Here is a 19,419-nt window from a genome sequence, read left to right as displayed (position 1 = left end):
TTTTTGAAAGTGAGAGGACTCAGGCTGACAATAATGGTGTGTTCATAACTGAGCTTTGAGCTTTCCTACCTCACAGTTTATATTAGTGGTGAGCACTCACCACCTCCCAAGGTAATTGGTTCCACTGTTGTACTGTTCTAATAAGTTGGGATGTTTTTCCTGATATTCAACTGAAATCTAACTTCCTGAGTACTGGTGGGATGGATGAGAAGACCACCTGGGCCCCAAAGTCCTTGATTTTCCTTTCCAGAGCTTCAAAGTCTGATGTGATGTCTCTGTAGTTCCTCTTGGCTGTGCCATCTGTTCTCATATGGACAAGAAAGGAATATTGTACTAGGTCCCAAGAAGCAGCTGAATTAAGCTTGAGTTAACATTAAGCTTGAGTTAACATTAACACATTAATATGTGGGGAGATGAATTACACCAGTTTCTCACTTTGAACAGCATTCTTCTTAAAAAGTTTTAGTTATTGATCAATTTCTGGTTATCACTACAGTTATTTTAAATGTCATTATTTTCTCAGTCAGGTGATCCCACAGTCTCTCACACCAACTGCCACCAACCCAAGTCAGCATAGTAAATAATCAGATACTATGAAAGATTGAATCTAATGCTTTCTGGTATTATCTGATATTATGTGATTTTATCTAAATAATGTATTTTTCTTGTCCTGGTCATCAATCATAATAAATTAAAATACTATGAAAGTTCTAGTCTGACATCTGGAGGGCTATGATCCAACAAGTCTCCTCCTCAAAATTAATTTTATGCTAAAATATGAAAGAAATATCCAAGCCCATAAAATGTTACATCTTTCCTTTTACAATTTTCCACTGATAAGTACTAAAACTCCTTGTCTGCAAGGAATTTTGGAATTTTGCACCCATAATTTTTTAAAAAGAAACTCTTATTGAATTTGAACAACTGTATTCTTGATTTCATCCTCAAATGATGCAGATGCTTTTCTGTATTTTTTTTTAAAATTTTATGTCTGTCTCTTTGCACCCTCGATTGATTACAGATGCAACATTTAAGGCCATGTTGAGGCCATTTTTTAAAAATGCTGTTTCCATTTATTTTGTATATATGAATCTGCATTCACTGTGATCTAGCTCTCTACAGATATAATGATACATATTTTATGATGTTTCCTATTTTGTGTTGAATTTTAAAAAGTACATAGATATAATTCACTAAAAAAAAGTAAGCTGGAATAATCTGTTCAGCAAAATTCTGTGATAATTTTTTTGCAGTCTTTAAAAGATACATAGTTAAAATGCAATAATGAAAATCTGCTTGCATGAATAAATGTAAATGCTAAGCATATGTGGTTGAACTGAAATATATTTTATTAAAAACAGGTGTGAGCTTTCCAAGATATCATTTTCTTTTCCAGGTGAAGAGAATGTTTTCAAACAAAACGTAAATTGGTTATGACTATTGCCCTTGTGAAGCACAGGGACACTGTGGACTTGACTCAGAGATCCTCATGTACAGAAGAAAGCCGTAAGTAGGCAAGTGTGTGGAAGGGTCTACCACCACCATCACCACCTTCACCAATTCTAGCCCTCTGGTCAATTTATGATCGTCGCTGATATTGTAGGTACTACAAAACTTGTTGGCAGGGAAAAGATATACATTTAGGGAAGGAAGAGAAAAACAAGAGGAACTGTGCAGAGGATGTGAAACCATGGAAGCCTAAGCTACAAGAGCAACTCATGAGGGATATTCTGCTTGCTCATGAGAGCTGTGAAGCTCCCATGTTGAGAGATAGGGCCTTTTCTGTGTTGGTCCCATAGCTAGGAATGCTTCCCCTAGAAGTATGCATCATTCTGTATTTGCTGGCCTTGAGGATTCTATATATTTATTTTAACCTGCTTTTCATTAATGCTATTTTGCTGTACTCTTACCAAAGAGTTTTGGGTTTTTTTTTTTTTAATGTCTATTTCACTCGTTATTTCAGTGGTTTTTAGATTAAGAGTTTGGTTATATTTGTTTTAAAGAAAGTGGCAATTCACTTTGAGAGGTTTTTTTTTTAAAGAAGACTATAAATCCACTAAATGAAATAATGATGACGTAAAAATGAGGATCTACGTGGTAATAATGAATGATCCCCTGTTTCCCCAAAAATAAGACCTCACCTGAAAATAAGCCCTAGTATGATTTTTCACGATGCTCGTAATATAAGCCCTACCCCCAAAATAAGCCCTAATTAAGTGAAACCAGGCCCTCCACCATTGTGCAGCATTGTGTAGCAACCAGAAGATGACATGACTGTAAAATAAAACATCCCTTGAAAATAAGCCCTAATGGTTTTTTTGGAGTAAAAATTAATATAAGACCCTTTCTTATTTTTGGGAAAACACGGTGATAATCCTGTGCCATCAAGTCAATTCAGACTTATGGTGACTCTTTTCAGGATTTCTAGGTAAAGAGTACTCTATCTAAAAGGGAATAGTAGAGTTTACTGTTCCCAATAGTAGAGTTTACTATTCCCTTCTTCTGGGGGCACACTGTGCAGCTTGCCCAAGGTCACAGACAGGTTTTTCTCCCCAGAGACACAATGGGGAATCAAACTCCCAGCTTCTGGCTCCACAGTCAGATACCTAAGTCACTGAGCTATGTAATTAATTCATCAAAAGTATAAATCAAATTGCTAAACCCTATTTCATCTCATATTGACAACACATACATGAACTTTACACTACTACGCATTACATGTGTAATGTTTCTATTCAATAATTTTATGTACCCTATGGATAGCACAGAAAATTTTTAAAAGGTCATATTCTGTTCTTTTTGCACCTACACATCCTGATTCAGAAGCAAAGTACATCCCAGTGATTTGACATATTACTAACTATGGTCAGAATACAGTTGAAAAATGACACCGGCATAACTTCACTAGTATAAATTTCAGATACAAATTGCTACACATTAAGAAGCTGGTATAGGTGTTTGTTGTGACTCCTCAGGTCATGTGCCTGGTGTGCAACACAAGATGCCTACACTGGTTCTTTAACTTGTGCCAATTCACAGTTGAGATTTATACCAACATAATTATTCCAATGGCCGTAGCTAATAGTATCCTGACCAATAATTATCAACTTTATTTGTTCAATTCCCATGTAAATGTGTCAAAAGGAACTCAGAGCAGAAGAATTAAAATTTTACCTTGCTACCTATGTCAGCTGCCTTTACATGCAAGGCAAAGTACAACAGCATTTTTCCACAAATACAGTTCATAAGAATCAACTTTGTTTATAAGGCCAACCTGAAAAGCACTGAGCATGCAGAGCAACGCACTAGACTTCTTTCAGAGAGCTTGTCTGAATCTTTTTTTTTTCACTTCAAGAGGGAAAAGCCCTACATTATGTGAAACAATTTTATAATTACTACCCGAGAATATTATATCCTATGTGGAAGTTTATGCCATCATGCTATGTGTTTCACGCCATCAGGCTTATAACCCTAATCAGGTTTTCAAGGTACATGAGATGTTAAGGAGTGATTTCATCATACCACCAAGCCTCATATAAATTTCCATGGCTGAACAGTGATTTGGACCCAGATCTCCTGGATAGTGACTATTTACTCTGTGTATGTCATCATATACAGATAATAAGACAAACGTTTCTCATTGGAAGGAAACACATAATGAGCAAAATAAAAGATAATGAAGAAAGGTCTTCAATTTCCTCTTGCTACAGATGTTTCCTGTGCACCGTAGGAATTCTGGAGTATCCATCCTTTATCCTAGCAATGTTGTAAACATGCAGTTCTGAACATGTTTTTCTTATCTGTGGAAAAAAATCACATGGGTCAAATAATTTTAACAAACACAAGGAGTATGCAGAAGATATTGGCCAGGCCTCTAATGGTGTTTGTGAAAGGTTTTATAAATTGCCATGGCTAATTGCAGCTAATTGACATGATATCAGGACATATCTCAGTTGCATGCCTGGTCATGTATCTGATTGCACAACAGAAGTGCATCCTGGCATCTCATTAATTAGCTGCAATTAGCCACATCAAGTTACACAAATCTTATGTGAACAATAGGATTGCAGGGATCAAAAGTATTTTTGTGTCTAGCTGTCATAAATGCATAACTGATCCTGAATAAACCTGACTAGAATCAGAAGATGGAATTGGAGTCACCAGCTGCCATTGTTTTCTTGTCTAGTTTTAAGTGCTTGCTTGAATCTTTGGAGACTTAAATGATATGAGAGGGCTTCATGGACTTTCATCTGTATATTTGCCCACTTCCCCCCCCCAAAAAAAAAGGCAGAGGTCTTTCTCGCTTATCCAGTTGTGACAGCAGCTCAGTGGGCAAGTATATTGGGAAGGGCTTTTTTCACATGACTCCACACCTCTGGAATGGGTTGCTGTTGTTGTTGTTGTTGTTGTTGCTGCTGCTGCTGTTGCCATTGTTGATCTGGAATAGAGATAGGCATGAACCATAGTTCAGTAGTTCAGCACATTTTGGCACACTGACCACACAGGTGTTCTGCGGGCACTATGTGCCCCCTTCCCCTGCCTCCTCCAGGCAATGCTCACTCACTGGCAGCAGCACGCTTCCCTCCTCTGCCTTCTCCAGTGGCCCCCAACTCAGACAGGGAGGTGGGGCAGGCAAACCTGTGCTGCCGGTGAGTGGGCGATCGCCCAGAGGAAGTGGGGGAGGGAAGCGTGTGGTGCCTTCAGAACACCTGTGCAGGAGCCAGGCTGAACTGGGCCAAAGTGTCAATCTGTGGTTCATGCCCATCTCTAGTCTGGAGTCATCCAGGGATCAACAGGGGGATTTGGGGATAGATGTTAGGAAAGATTAGTTTATCCTTTTGATTCTCTTGTCCTCTACTTCCTCCTGTGCCTGTTGTGACACTGATATCCTCAGAGTGTTGCTTATCAGTCTCCCTCACCTTTCCTGTTCTTGTAAGGAGCAGCTGTGCTGTCTGTTCTTCTACCATGTGGCTCTCTGGTTAGGATTAGGGTTTAGGCTTTCCTATCTGAAATGTAACTTTCTCAATAGATGTTTAGCTATTTGATTTTAACTGCTTCTCTTGTCTTTATTGTGGGTCTGCAGTGGGATTGACCATTCACATATCCACATTGAACTTACTCTGCAACAGAGAAAAAAACCTTAATATTTTTCCTCTTTCTCTCTCATGTTGTGAATACTCACAGCAAAACATACTTACAATAGCCATCTGGGGTTCATCAGGCCCCATCATTGCTAGCTTTTAAAGCAGGCCCAAAGTGCTTAGATATTCTCTTTCACCTTTACTTGAATATGTTTTATAGGAGTGTTCTTGGTTTTTAGCTGTAATTCTGCTTTATTTTATTTTATTTTTAAAAAAATATTGTCTGGGCCTGATGGCTCTACTACTGCTGTTTGTTAACTATTTTTACTGTTTTACTGTACCGATTTTAGTTGGATTTTTTAATGTAAGCCACTTTGGAAAGGATTTTGCTTTAAAAGATGTCATAGAAATATTTCATATAAATAAATACCACACAGGCTTAAACTCTCTTTAAAATTACTGTCTGTCTGTAGTCCATGACTGTTGCTTTAAGTTCATATATGGAAGTCTGTCAGGGATATTAACTTGGCCAGTAAAGTTTAAACCTATCGGCAGCATTGCTGTTAAAAGCCATACATCTTGTCATTACACTATCATTGCGATGCCAGGTTTTGCCAGGTGTTACACAGGGTATTCCAACTAGGCTCTCTCTTTAAAAGCTAATAACGAGGATGAGAGTGATGATGAAGAGGAAGGGGACCAGGACACTTTTAGCCTGGACATCTGTTTGGTGTATAATCAGAGGCTATTTAAAAAGTCACTCCACAAAAACAAATACAGTCTTCCACTTTCCCAAGAACAGAAAGCGTTCAAATTCAGTCGTACAGTTCTTTGAAAGAATGCAACATTTTGGCAGGAGGTGGATGTCAGGACAAAGAGAGCCTGGGAGATTTATAAGAGCTAATTTATGTCTCTAGCAGTTAAGACATGTTTCTGGGTAGCCGTGCTCACCATGGGCAGTGTTTTCCTTCCTGCCCATTTGTATTGTTTGAGTTTATTATAGCAGCACGGCTTGTGAGCTCATTTATTGCCTAGCATGAAGGTACGGCTTTCCCATTTATTACAGGTTGATATCAACACCTAGCCTACGATGACTTGCTGCTTTCTGGATGTGCATACTATAGGTGATGAAATCATCTATTTATCTACACCTTATTAGATGTGTTTGATTGACTAGGGATCCATTTTTTTTGTTTAACCAACTGTGCAAGTTACTGGCGAGGAAGTTTCCGGATTGTACCACTGCAATGTTTCAAAACAGCAGTTAAAATAATTATCATAATATGGGACCACTGGGTAGGCCCGTAACACATGTTTGGAGCACTCTTGAAGATGATGGTAGGAACCAAAAATATAAAACATATGGAAAACTCATCCAGTTCCGAAAGCAAATCAAAATCCTGCTGTCGTTTCTTTACAAATTGGGAACTGTACAGTAAATGTTTGGGATAGCCCAAGCCACCAGTGGGTCTTTCCTGCCATCCATGAACTTGTGACCTTATTTCCTCAGAGGGCTGTTAAAATGAAGTCAGAGGGCAAGCGAGTTATTTGCAAGCACCAGGTTCACTTGTGTGGTCTCAAAAGTTAACAGATTTTTTTTAAAAGGAATTTTTAAAAAACCAAGAGAAAGCTACACAGGGGAAGTGAAAGAAGCAATAGATGAGTTCATCACTACCAATATTTTGTTCAGGCTTGCAGATCCCAGGGTTAAAAGAGTTTTGGGGAAAGTGACAGGTCTCCTGCAAAATATTTCATTTGCCTTTGATTTTTACTAAGAAAACTCAGACTGGTATAGTAAGCTGCTGTAAATCTGGAGACAGATCATCATCTTTGGTGGCCATTAGGGTGAATGATATACAATACTGCCCATCCTGGATTCAAGCTACATTCAGCCAACCCACTCCTGCCTTCTTCATTGCCAGAGGAGCCCACCTGTGTTCAGGACCCTTCTCTCCTGCTAAAACTGCAGCCTCACCGCAAGTATAAGCATATGTGTGAGAGCAAGGTAGGAGGGAAAAGAAGGAAGGTAGCAGCCAGCTCTCATCCTGACCCCACCCAGCTTTGCCTTCAGAGCCGCCTTCTCCACCAGTCACAAGGAGCACCTTTTGCTTTTGATGGTCACTGATTTCAGAATAACAGAGGTGGTATGGAATCAGCAGCATTGTTTCTGAATCCTATATTTTTTTCCTGTTCTCATTTCCAGTCAAACTTTTTTCCAGGGTTTCATAGGCTTCCAAACTTATTGATGGCCACTACAAAACAAAACAAAACATAGCACAGAACAGTTTAAAAGGGGAAGGTGTGATTTTTATTTTATTTTTTTGCAAATTAGGTGTATTTTAAAGAAGTGTCCTTTCCCGTCAAAATCACTATTAATAACAATACTAAAGGAAATTCAGTGCAGCCCTACTTTGTATTCCTACCTTGTTTTACTTTGTTGTCTGCTGTTTAGACTACATGGTGGTTCAGTGAAAGCAGGCTAATCTAGTCCGTCAAAATTTACACCATAATAATAAGTAACCCTACGCCTTTAATATTACTATTTTAATATTTAGAATAAGTCTGTTGATTGTTGAATTGTCCTGAAAGAGAGCAAGAGAGAGAGAGAATGTGTGTGCATTAGAGAGAACAGGGAAGAGAGAGATGCTGCCTCTGAAGTGGGTATTTGTCCATATGTGCATGCATATATCTACAAACTGATGTAAGTATGTATTCTCAAAGGCACTTCCTGTGTTTGAAGAAGTGGATTTTGATCCATGAAAGCTCACACTGGAAAACTCTGTTTTTAGAATATGACAGTATTTTGCCTTTTTTTTTTTTTTGCTTATTTGCATTTTTGCCCTTTAATTTTGCAAATTGCTGAGACAGAATACTGCAACTAGTTCTTTGGAAACTGCTTTTTCTAGTAATTACATTATTCTATACAGTGTTGAGAATCCCCTAGACTGCAAGGAGAACAAACCTATCAATTCTGAAGGAAATCAACCCTGAGTGCTCACTGGAAGGACAGATCCTGAAGCTCCAATACTTTGGCCATCTCATGAGAAGAGAAGACTCCCTGGAAAAGACCCTGATGTTGGGAAAGTGTGAAGGCAAGAGGAGAAGGGGATGACAGAGGACAAGATAGTTGGACAGTGTCACCGAAGCTACCAACATGAATTTGACCCAAATCTGGGAGGCAGTGGAAGGCAGGAGGGCCTGGCATGCTCTGTTCCATGGGGTCACAAGGAGTCAGACATGACTTAATGACTAAACATCAACATACAGACTGAAACATACAAAATTCTTTATTTTTTTCCATTTAATCATATGTTCTTTACATATAATATGAAAAGGGTATATGGAAGAATTTGCTACTTACAATTTCTTGCCAGTGACAGGAAATTAGAACGTGTGTGTACACTGTTGTCAATAATCCCACAGACCTTGAATTAGATAATTAATTTAATAAAATTAGTTAATATTATTTTCTTTTCCATTCCTACCCTAATATGAGTTCTATCTGATTTTAACAGAGGCTTGTAACACGAGTCTTCCTCCATCAACACTTAGTTGTCATATCTGATTTGCCATAGCCTCAACTCACTCGAAAAGCAAGAAACTGACAGGGCTTTTGCCTGCAAAAGAGGGCATTTGAGAGCAGCCATGTCAAACATCCGGAGCAATTATCCATTGCTGAAGTCAATCAAGGTTTTAACTGAATCTGCTGTCATGGCAACATGAAATTCTCTCAGAAAGTCAGGAACCCATCATGAAATTCTTTACTCTCCATGGGTGGGCTATTTTAATAGGCACTCCATATAGAAAGACAACAGAAGCAGAAAAATAGAATTGAGTGATAGATATTACTTAGATGAATGAATGCTGTACATTAGATAAAGTCCTTTCTTTCTTAGGTGGTGAAAGGTCTGAAATCAGATAAAATAAATATGACCATTTTACTTCTGTCCAACTCCCCTGTTTAGCAAAATTATCCTACTAAATAGCTCTGATAGTCCACTATAAAATTTTTGCAGGTCAGTATTAGAGCCAGCTAATAGTTGGGAGGTGACTCTCTGCCTCTAGGCTACATGCTTGTATTGAAATGTATATGAGAGCTTGTACACAACAGTTTAAGAACAGCATGAAAAACCACACCGAGTATGAATAGTATTCTCCCTTCTGTGCGCCAGTAGTTGAAAATAATATTTTAGGAATGTTTTCTGTAAAAACATATATGTAGAATACACAAATAATATTTTAAACATTTGTACTTGATACATAGACTTGTGCTTAACAGAGTTGTATATTATCTTCTTTATCAGACATATATTAAGAGATAAACAGACTCGTAATAGACAGCTCTAACTGGCAACTTCAGGAATATCACTAGACTGTCAAACAGATAACTAACTGAATAAAATAACTCTGATTTGTTTTTATCTATCTATTAATCCGCTTAACATCTATTGGCTAACACTAGAGAGAATCTGATTGTTCAGAATGCGCCACCATGCAAATAACACATTCCAATCTTTCCCACACATACATGCTGGGTTGTACAATTTTATATTCCAGCGACACGGATCAGTAATAATTCTGGAAGAAGCTACCATGGTGCGGTTATAGAACACTGGAGATATTCTTAGATGATAAGATTTTTTCAGAGGAAGTAAAATTATATAGGCACAACAGAATTCCAGGGAAACAGTGGAAGTATTGGACCATATGTGCAATCATTGAGAAAATGGAGGAAATTGACCTAACAAGTGGACACTTCCATCTAGACAAGACAGAACTGTTTGGAGTATAAGCCCTTGGGCTGGCTCTTTCTACTTCTCTTGTTATTTGAGAAAGTCAAACTCTGTTATGCAGGAATGTCATTGTTAAGGAAGGAGAAATTGTTCTTAATCTTTACCAACACATGGGAAAATGCCATTTTCTTTTCAGAAAAAGATGGGAGAAAGATACAAGATCAAGGGACTTGTCCTCAACAAAACTACATTGGGAGCAAAAGCTAGTCTTCCCTCTTTCCAATTATGGTTGTGTTTCCAATAAGCTGACATTAGAGATAAAATATTGATTGACCTCCTTGAATAACTTAATAAAGTCTGAACTGACTTAGATGCATAACCTGCAAGTTATTATGCACTCTTTGATACTCCCATGACTGTCTTGGCTAAAGAGGTAGAATAAGTGAGTTTAAAACTTTGAAATAATGCCGTGGTCTCTTTGCTAGCACATTGCCTCTTCAGACTCAGTTCATCAAGAACCCTGTACAAAAATGCTTTGACTGCTACTTATTCGTCCCCTTCTAATGAACACAGAAATGTCTATGGCAGTGTAATTTATGGGTAAAAGGAATTCCAGTAACTGTCATTTCATCTTTGCTGTAATAAACCAGCCAGGGGCTGACAACTTTATAAAATACTATTGGAACACAGGTGAGTGAAACTGCTTCTGAAAGATGGCCTTCGAAAGCTTGTCCGATCTTTGAGATGAACTTCATATTTGGAAATAGCAATAGTTAATAGTCCAGGAAATGTTTTAAAAGTCATACAGCTCCTGTTTCTGAAAAGACCTTTCCTTCTACACAAAATGAAGGCAAATCAAATACTTTATTGAGTGGGCTTTGATGACCTCTGAATTTTTTTAAATGAGCAGATCAGTAAAGTTTTTTTAAAAACTTATATGAAAACATAAACTAACTTCAGATGGTGACTTTAACCTCCAGTGCTCTCCAAAACTAAAACCATTAAATCTTTTTATCTAAAGTCTAACAAAATCATGTTTCACAAAGTTTCAGTGACTCCTTGGAACTGCCTTTAAAACATATTTCTGTAAAATCGATGTATGGGAATGGAAAGACAACTACACTTTTCTTCATTTTTTTCCCTAGCAAAACTAGTATATTAACTTTACATTACTGTGAATGGCTAAAATCCAACACAGAGCTGGGCACGCTTAACCCACTGATTTCAAGGAGCTTAAGCATGCTTATCTCTTTGTGTTGGACTGCAGCCAGTGACTGTTCTTTTGTATTAAATAATCAAAACATATGTGTGTTTTTAACATTTTTATAATTCAAGGTACAAGTAAAATACACATACTACATTCCATATTTTTCTCAGGGAAAAGTTCCCCAACAAAAATTTATAGTGAATTAACTTTCAGAAACAATTAGTATAACCACTGTGCACAAAAATAAATCAACTTTGATTAAACGAACCTTCAAATAATTCATGAAATGCATATAAAGCCAGTCACTTAAATAAAATTACTCAGTAACATTGATATAAACCTTACAACAGCTGGACATCTTGAGTAATATCCATTCTTGAACTTATGATATTGCTTACATTGTGTGCCACTATGTTAGTCAAAACATGTACTTTGCCAATATTTAGTCAGCCTTTATATCAATGTGATCAATTTAAAAAAATTGGAATCCACTGAAATCTGCAAAAAGTAGACAACAGATCAAAATGGAATGGAATGAACAGAGGAAACTTTTATTATTAGTTCACTCCTGCCTAATGAGAATTTGAGAATGCCTCACTTGAAAACTATACATCTTAGTAACAGGAAGTAGAGAGTGACCAAAATGTAACACAAACCAATAAGAATATGTGTACTCAAATGATAACAATAAATGTGCCTAAGTGAACAACACAATGACATAAACAACAACAGAACTCCAAAACTTATCAACATAATACACTATAATTAATAAGATATATTTGGTTAAAGAAACCAAATGCGATTTGACGAAAAGATATTCATTAGTGGTATCTTCATTATACGGTCAAATAAAAGTGACACCACCCAGATCCAGGTGCCACTTTTATGCCTGGCAAGCAGACCGGACTGGAAACCTTACCCCTGAGGTCTGCTCGCCCAGCAGTCTTAACCTTGGTTTCCTTGACTGGTCAATGGGCTGCTGTCCAAGAGACCCACTGGCCCACAGGTCAATAGGCAGCCAGGGAGGAGCAGATTCATAGCCACACACACCCATCTCCCCTGGTTCCAGTGATTCCGTGTGGCTGAGCCCTACAGTGTTGTTGTCGAGTTGGGGGGGATGTCCTGGCAGCAACAAGGGATACCAGGTAAGCCATTTGTTTTCATCTTTCTGAAAGTTTTTATCTCTTTATTGTTTATTTATATATGTTTATTGGTTATGTTTGTTTATATTGTAAACAATGTAAAATAGTGCATCCCACTAATGGGGAAGTATGTAAATTAATTAAATAAGTCTGGATCCTTACTTCTGGGGTAGTCACCCACAAATACGTTAATCCTATACTACTCTGTAACTGAGAAACAGAATAAAAAATTAACCTATGCAGATAAAAGCCTCCTTATGGGGTTGCCAAATATATATGAAATCTATTCCATTTGCCCCGAGTGACACTAACTCGTAATGAAACATGATTGGTTATCTAGCATACTGATGTCATCATATTAACTTGATCCTGATTGGTGATAATCTCTTATTAGCACAATAGATGAAGGAAATGAAGGCCCCGGGGTCTCTAAAGCACATGCACTGAACTGCACCAAAAACGAGGAATAAATTTACAATTCATGGGGAACAATTTCTACACCACCTGAAATAGTTAACTTCAGATCAAAAGATTAGTGTGTTGCTGCATCAATATAGTTTTTGCCTATCCAAAGAGGTTTTGACCAGGTCTGTCAAATATTTTAAAAGGTAATAGAATATTGAATAGAACAATAATAAATCCTAATGCAGAGTATCCACCTGATCATCCACTATTTAATTTATTATTAAAATAGTTTAGGCTGTCTTGAAAGACAAAACTCTTCTCAGAGGACGTTATGTAAATAAACCCTAAACAACGAAAGAACAACAATTAATAAAATCAGTTAACCTTACCAGTAATGACCTACATATGTTCCTTTCTTAGCTTCCAAGTGTGAATGGCAAATACAGTCACTCTAAGAGTGTATTATAGTCTGAGAAAATGACCTCAATCATATCAATATCCATCTGACATGAGTTAACAAATTTGGAAGCAGTTCTTTCCTACCATAGGCTTCATTTTCTCCTATATGTCAATAATAGCTTTTCAAGAAGAAGATTACTCCATATGGCCCATATGGTGCATTGGAAGAAAACTACAGTATATGCATTGATCTCAAAGCTTCATGATGTAGTCCCCTACTCACCCTGCCAACAAGTTGCAGATTGTTTATGGTACCTTCCTTGCAACTGAAGGAGACTTGAGAAGCAATTGTTGTCCATACACATTCATTGAAAGATGAAAGATCAATAGTATTCCTTTGTAAGAAGCCCAAAACTTTGTTCTTAAAATATAATCTCTATCTGAGTTATTAGCAATAAATATTTGGTTTTTTTAAAGGAAGCTAAAATCCTCAGTGAGAAGTCTTGAGTTTTAGAAGTTTTTTTTTAAAAAAAGAACCTCCATGATGATCTAATTTTAAAGACAATATTGCCTTCCACCATATTTAATTCTCTAAGATTTACAGCAGAAAATAGAGAATCAGCTTTTAAACTTAAGCAGAGCATCTGACTGTCAGAATGAAAAATGTAACGTAATAGGAAACCATTTGAACTTTACATTCATAATTTCAGTTAAATGGCACTTTAATGAAAGTTTCTGCATTTCCCTAACAGCAGAAGTTATAAATGGCCTTTATTAACAACCACTATTCTTTGGTCTTTGGGCTGGAATGTCAGAAAAATCTAAGGGTCCAGGCCATTATATTAATATCATCAAACCTGAGCACAATGTATAGAAGCATGAAATCATATAAATTATGGGATCTTAGATTAGGCTGGAAAGGCTTGGGTCATCATGCTCAACCTTCCTTCTTAAAGCATGACATAACAAGGAAATTAATTAAACAATGGCTCACAACTCCTGCAAGAAAAAAAAGGTGCAGATGGAGTCAGTGACTCTGCATTCAGCACACAGGGCTTCATACAAAAATAATCCAGCTGTTGCCCATGTCTCAGGAGAGAGGATTCGGAACTTCAGCTTTGATAGCACTCCTTCTTTTGTGGTTAAAGATTTAAAATGGAAATCTAAACAAGAATCTTGTTTCATTTTCAGCCCTGATTGAAACACCCAAGGGGGTAGCTTGGAAACTAAAGTCTGATGCAGCAAAAGCAATGAAGAGTTTGGGGCACAGTTTTAAAAAAAATTAGCATGTGTTATTCAGTCCTGGGAAGCACATTTTATTTCACCTGGTTTATTATCCTGTGAGGTCTACCCTCAACCCAGTGTCCTCCTTCTTCTCTCCCATCAGGCAAATTTGTTCCATGGCACTTCTCTCTCTGTCACTTTCTCTCTCCTGACCTTAGCATTCATTCAGCTTAACAGAAAAGTCCAGCAAATGTTACTAAATGCTAATTATCTGTGAGCTAGTTTGAGGCTTTGGGAGAGTCAGTTTTGAGATGTAACAAAACCAGTTATTTAAGTCTAGACATCTGCAGTGACAACAACATTAACGATATCCACTGCTAGATGATGTCATCCAGCTTGGGGAGAGTAAACTTACATCTACAGGATTTCAGCTAATGGTAGGAAAAGTAGAAGGGATCAGAAAAAGAGGAAAACCAAATATGAGATGGATTACTCCATAAAGGAAGCCGTGACTTTGAGTTTCCAAGAGCTGAGCAGGCCTGTTAATGACAGGATATTCTGGAGGTCACTCATTCATAGGGCTATCATGGTTTGGAAGTACCTTGATAGCACATATCAGCAACAGTAAAACACCTCTGAATGCTTTAGACCTACAAAATCTTGAAAAGCATTGCTATTTATTTATTTATTTATTTATTTATTTATTCATTCATTCATTCATTCATTCATTCATTCATTCATTCATTCATTTATTTGCTGCCCTTCTTATCATAGGGGACCCAAAGTGGCTTAAGTTGTAACTGACGTGATGGTACACAATTAGTAATAGTAGCCATGGGTTTGTTTGTTTTTCAGAATCTGACTTTTGCCTTTTGTTCAGATTTGTTTTTTTCAACACAACCTTAAAACTATACACCCAATTATGTATAATGGGTGATAATGATGATGGTTGTGATTAAAAATAATTTTACTGTGAAACAAGCACGTAAAAACATTACAGGAAATGACAGCTCAAGTGAAATTGATGAGACTGTGAATAGGCAGATCAATTTCCCCCCAGACTTCTTTTACTTGAAGTTTAGAATAGAACTAGAAGTGGAATTTAACCTGCACATTTTCCAGTCATTTCGACAAGTAAGGGAAAGTAAGAAATAAATGTGTGTCAATTGCTATTCTTGAAGGAAAGCTACCATTTTTATTCAATTCATTTCCCTTCCTCAGAAGCAACTATTTGGGATATGCAACACAGTATTGTGGGTTATTCTAACCCAAACTTCTTTTTATATGATCCCACTTTCCTAATTCTTCCTATCAGCTTCTGTTCTCTGGAAGAAGATCTGGATGCCCATGGCTTTCCCATGGTAACTCTTTCCACGTGTACCATTTATCTTAATTTGGATTTCTTATTTACTCCTAGTTTCTTAGTTTTATAGGAATTTCTCAATAACAAGGTCAGTTAAAATATGGAATAGCACTTCAAGGGTAGGAGTAGATATTCTGTCAGTAAGATAATTCAAGTCTAGCCCAGACAGAGCTGTGGGAACAGCCTCCATGCAGTTCATCCTAGGCAGATCTTTTAATAATGCAGATATTTTCCACTGTTAGATTTTTGAGGTTTGCTGTTGCTTCTAGCAGTATCAGCTGAAAAAGTCTTGTTGGGGGACTTCCAGTGCAATGGCGGCATAGTCAGAGGCACTCATAACAGCTCCTGTGACCATTTTGGCATTTCTTTATCCTGAGAACTATGTAAATGGCTCCTGAAGATTATAAACAGGTGACTATCTTTGCCTCTCTTTCCAAAACCACAAAAGAGAGACTTTTGTTGGTAATATGGCAACTAAAGGACAGAATAAACAGCCGATGACACGTGCTCTGTCAGCTAAAATGATATTGGCACTAGCCATTGCTTCACCTGAGAGTGGCATAGACATAAATGTTTTGGAAACTCTGAGGGAGATGGTTGGGGAATTAAAATTGTTGAAGCCTATCAAAGACTCTGTTGATCAGCTTCGGGACACTGTTGAGAAGATTGCTGTTCAGCTTGAAGCCAGTTTCTGAACTGGAGGATACTACTGCAGCCCAGAGCATAGCAGTTACAGCATTACAAAAGTCTAATGCTGAACTGACGACTAAAATAGATCAACTGGAAGGTAACAGCCAAAGATCAAATTTGAGAATTCTCGGCATTCCAGCTAACAGTGAGCAAGATGAACCAATCAAATTTATTGAAGGCTTTTAACGAACTGTTTTAGAATTGCCAGATGACTACAAGTGTGAAATAGAGAGAGTTCATCGAGTAGCGACTCATTTTTTTTTTTTTTTTTTTGCAGGGATCTCAGAGACTTCTTCCGTTCCTTGTAAGGTTCCTGAGTTTTTCTTTTAAAGAGTTTTTACTATGACATGTGAGGGAAAAGAAGGATTTGTTTTGGGGGCAAGGACAGCACCAGATTCTGATATTTCCTGATTATACTAAACGCATGGTCCAGCAATGAAAGCTATTTGCATCAACATGTAAACTGGCACGCAAGAAATCCATTGAGTATTTTGTGAAGTTTCCAACTATCTTCTCTATTAGATCTGGTTCTCAACTGATTCAGTTTAACAACCCTGAAGAAGCTTAGAATTATATTCTTCAAATGGGCTACCCTTCGGGCATTCTGCCAAAATGAATTAGCACTGGGAGGCAACTCATAACAGTGAGATAAGAAGCTGCAAAATCATTTCTTTTTTCATCCTTTCTTAGCTGGATCAGAACTATTTAAAAACTCATACTGAATCCTAATACTAACTCTGCTATTTTTATTCTTATTACTTTTTCATTAGTTCTCATATGTTACCTTAAGTACAGTAATTTTTGAATTAAGATGCTAATGGAAGGGGAGATGGGGGACTGCACAGAATTCACTGCCAGCTGAAACTGGAAGATCGTGATTTTTGTGGGGTTTTTGTTCTTTTTTTCCCTTTTTGTTTTTTACATTCTTACTTCTATTTTTATCTTTATACCTGTCATGTCCCCCCGTCCATTGGCTGTTTCACCAATCAAAGGGCACAAGCTACGTGTCGTGTCGCTGCCAACAGTTGATCACATCAACATTATGTATTATTAATAATAGAGGCCGAGGCAATGTGTCATTTTAAATAGAAACAAATAGTTGTTTATTATTACAAGTGATGGGTACAATCAATGTCTTTACCTCTCAACAAAACATCCCACTTCATCCACCCTCAACCACCAACCTTCTCTCTCCACCCCAAACTCCCAAAACACACCAATCCTCACTCTAAACTTTCAACTCCCCCAATGTCCTCATTTCTCCAACTCTCCAACTCTCCACCCTCCTCCTGCTACAGAGACTCTTATACCTCGTGACTCCAACTCTCCAGCACTCTCATTGGTCCATGCAGATAGTACATTAATATTCATGACATGGGCAGACACCACAATACTAATCTGCCTTTTTTGTTAGTGTATCTTATTTTTGTATTCTCTTTTTTCCTTATTTATATTATAACTGAATTCATTATTATACAATTAATAATTATTATGGAGTTAGAAGTGAGAGTTGTAACAAGTAAATACCTAAGCTGGTTAAATTGCAAATAAGTAACAAAAGAGGACATTTCAACGATTGTGATTCTGAATAAATAAAGAACATCTGTAACTTTAATAAAAACTTTCAATTGGTGCAGCCAGTGTTTGAGTAAAATAATTTACATTGTGAATAAGAGAAATCCACTGGTGGCAGTGAAACGGTGTCACCACCGTGGACCTGTGGTCTGTGGGAAACAAACAGGGCACAGGGTGGACGTTATAGAGTGTTGACCGGCAGCAGAATTTGAATAGAGTCCAGTAAGGCCAAAGAAAAAAAGTAAAATTTTCCTGAGTCAAAGATACCTATTAGTCAGGGAGGCCTGTCATGGAAGGAGTGGGTGACACGTTAGAGCTTTTGGGAAAAGCTTAGTAACGGGGCTCCTAAATGCAGATCTTGGGGGACTAAGGTAGGGAAAGACTCCGAAGGAAACATTTCTGAGTGAGGTTTACCTCAGGATTTGAATAGACCAGTGGGCTAGCTTTGGGATCCAAGGCTCCATGAGTCTAGGGAGCGCTGGTGGACAAAAAGCAGAAGCCAGGGTCAGAAACAGATCTGAGGGACAGGAACCAACAGAGGCTTAGAAAAATTCTTAGAAATAGTTTTGTGTCTGGACATAAGAAAAGAGTTTATCTCAGACCAAAGAAAAGCATGGCTGGCAAGATGCCAGAAGAAACAATGTAGCAATCCTTGGCTACCGAAGGAAAGCTACAGAGTAACTGTAACTCAGAAAGGAAAAAGTGTTTAAAAAGAGGCCAGACTACTAACTCTCTGTAAAATAAACCAGTTTATCTAAATAAACACACATACAGATGCCTACTAAAAGAAATAAAAGGATAATGAGGGAGATAATTGATTCTGAAGAGGCACAACCCAAATTACCTCAGGAAATGGAAGGAAATGAAGTTCTCCTAGCTGAGGGACAGGAGAATGAGAATGAGACTCAGGAGGGTGCCTCGGGGAGAGACAATGGTTTAACCTCCCAGGAGTTTGAAAAATGGAGACTCCAACAAGAATTTAAATTAAAAGAGCTGGAAATCAAAGTGAGAATTGAAATGGAAAGATAAAGAGCTGAGGCTGAAGCCAGACAATTAGAATTAAAAGAGAGAGAAATGGCAATGGAACAAGAAAAGAGACCATTAGATTTTGAAATGGAGAGAGAAAAAGAAAAAGCTAGAGAAAGAGCTGAGGCAGAAGCCAGACAATTGGAGTTAAGACAAAAAGAAATGGAATATCAGTTAGAAATGAAAAGATTAAAATTGGCATCTTTAAATAATAATAACAATAACAATGCAGAAGCAAATGAGGGGAATGTAAAAATAGACCTCAAGAAATTTCAACAGTACAGAAAAGGAGACTGTGCAGAATCATTTCTAATTTCTTTTGAGCATGCTTGTTGGCTCTTTAATGTGAAAGAGGGAGAGAAAATGATTGTGCTAAGATATCAAATAAGTGGGGATTTAGCCGATTTCTATTCACAAATGCCCCTAGACCAAGCAAGAGACTTTGAAGTATTTAAGAAAATGGTTTATTCCCAATATTTTATAAATGCTGAACATCTAAGACGAAAATTTCGCACCTTGACAAAGAAGCCAGATGAATCTTATTCACATTTAGGGTCAAGGTTAGTCCAATATC

This window comes from Pogona vitticeps, chromosome 4, assembly GCF_051106095.1.
Source record: "Pogona vitticeps strain Pit_001003342236 chromosome 4, PviZW2.1, whole genome shotgun sequence".
NCBI lineage: Eukaryota > Metazoa > Chordata > Lepidosauria > Squamata > Agamidae > Pogona > Pogona vitticeps.
Note: the sequence above shows the minus strand (reverse complement) of the source record.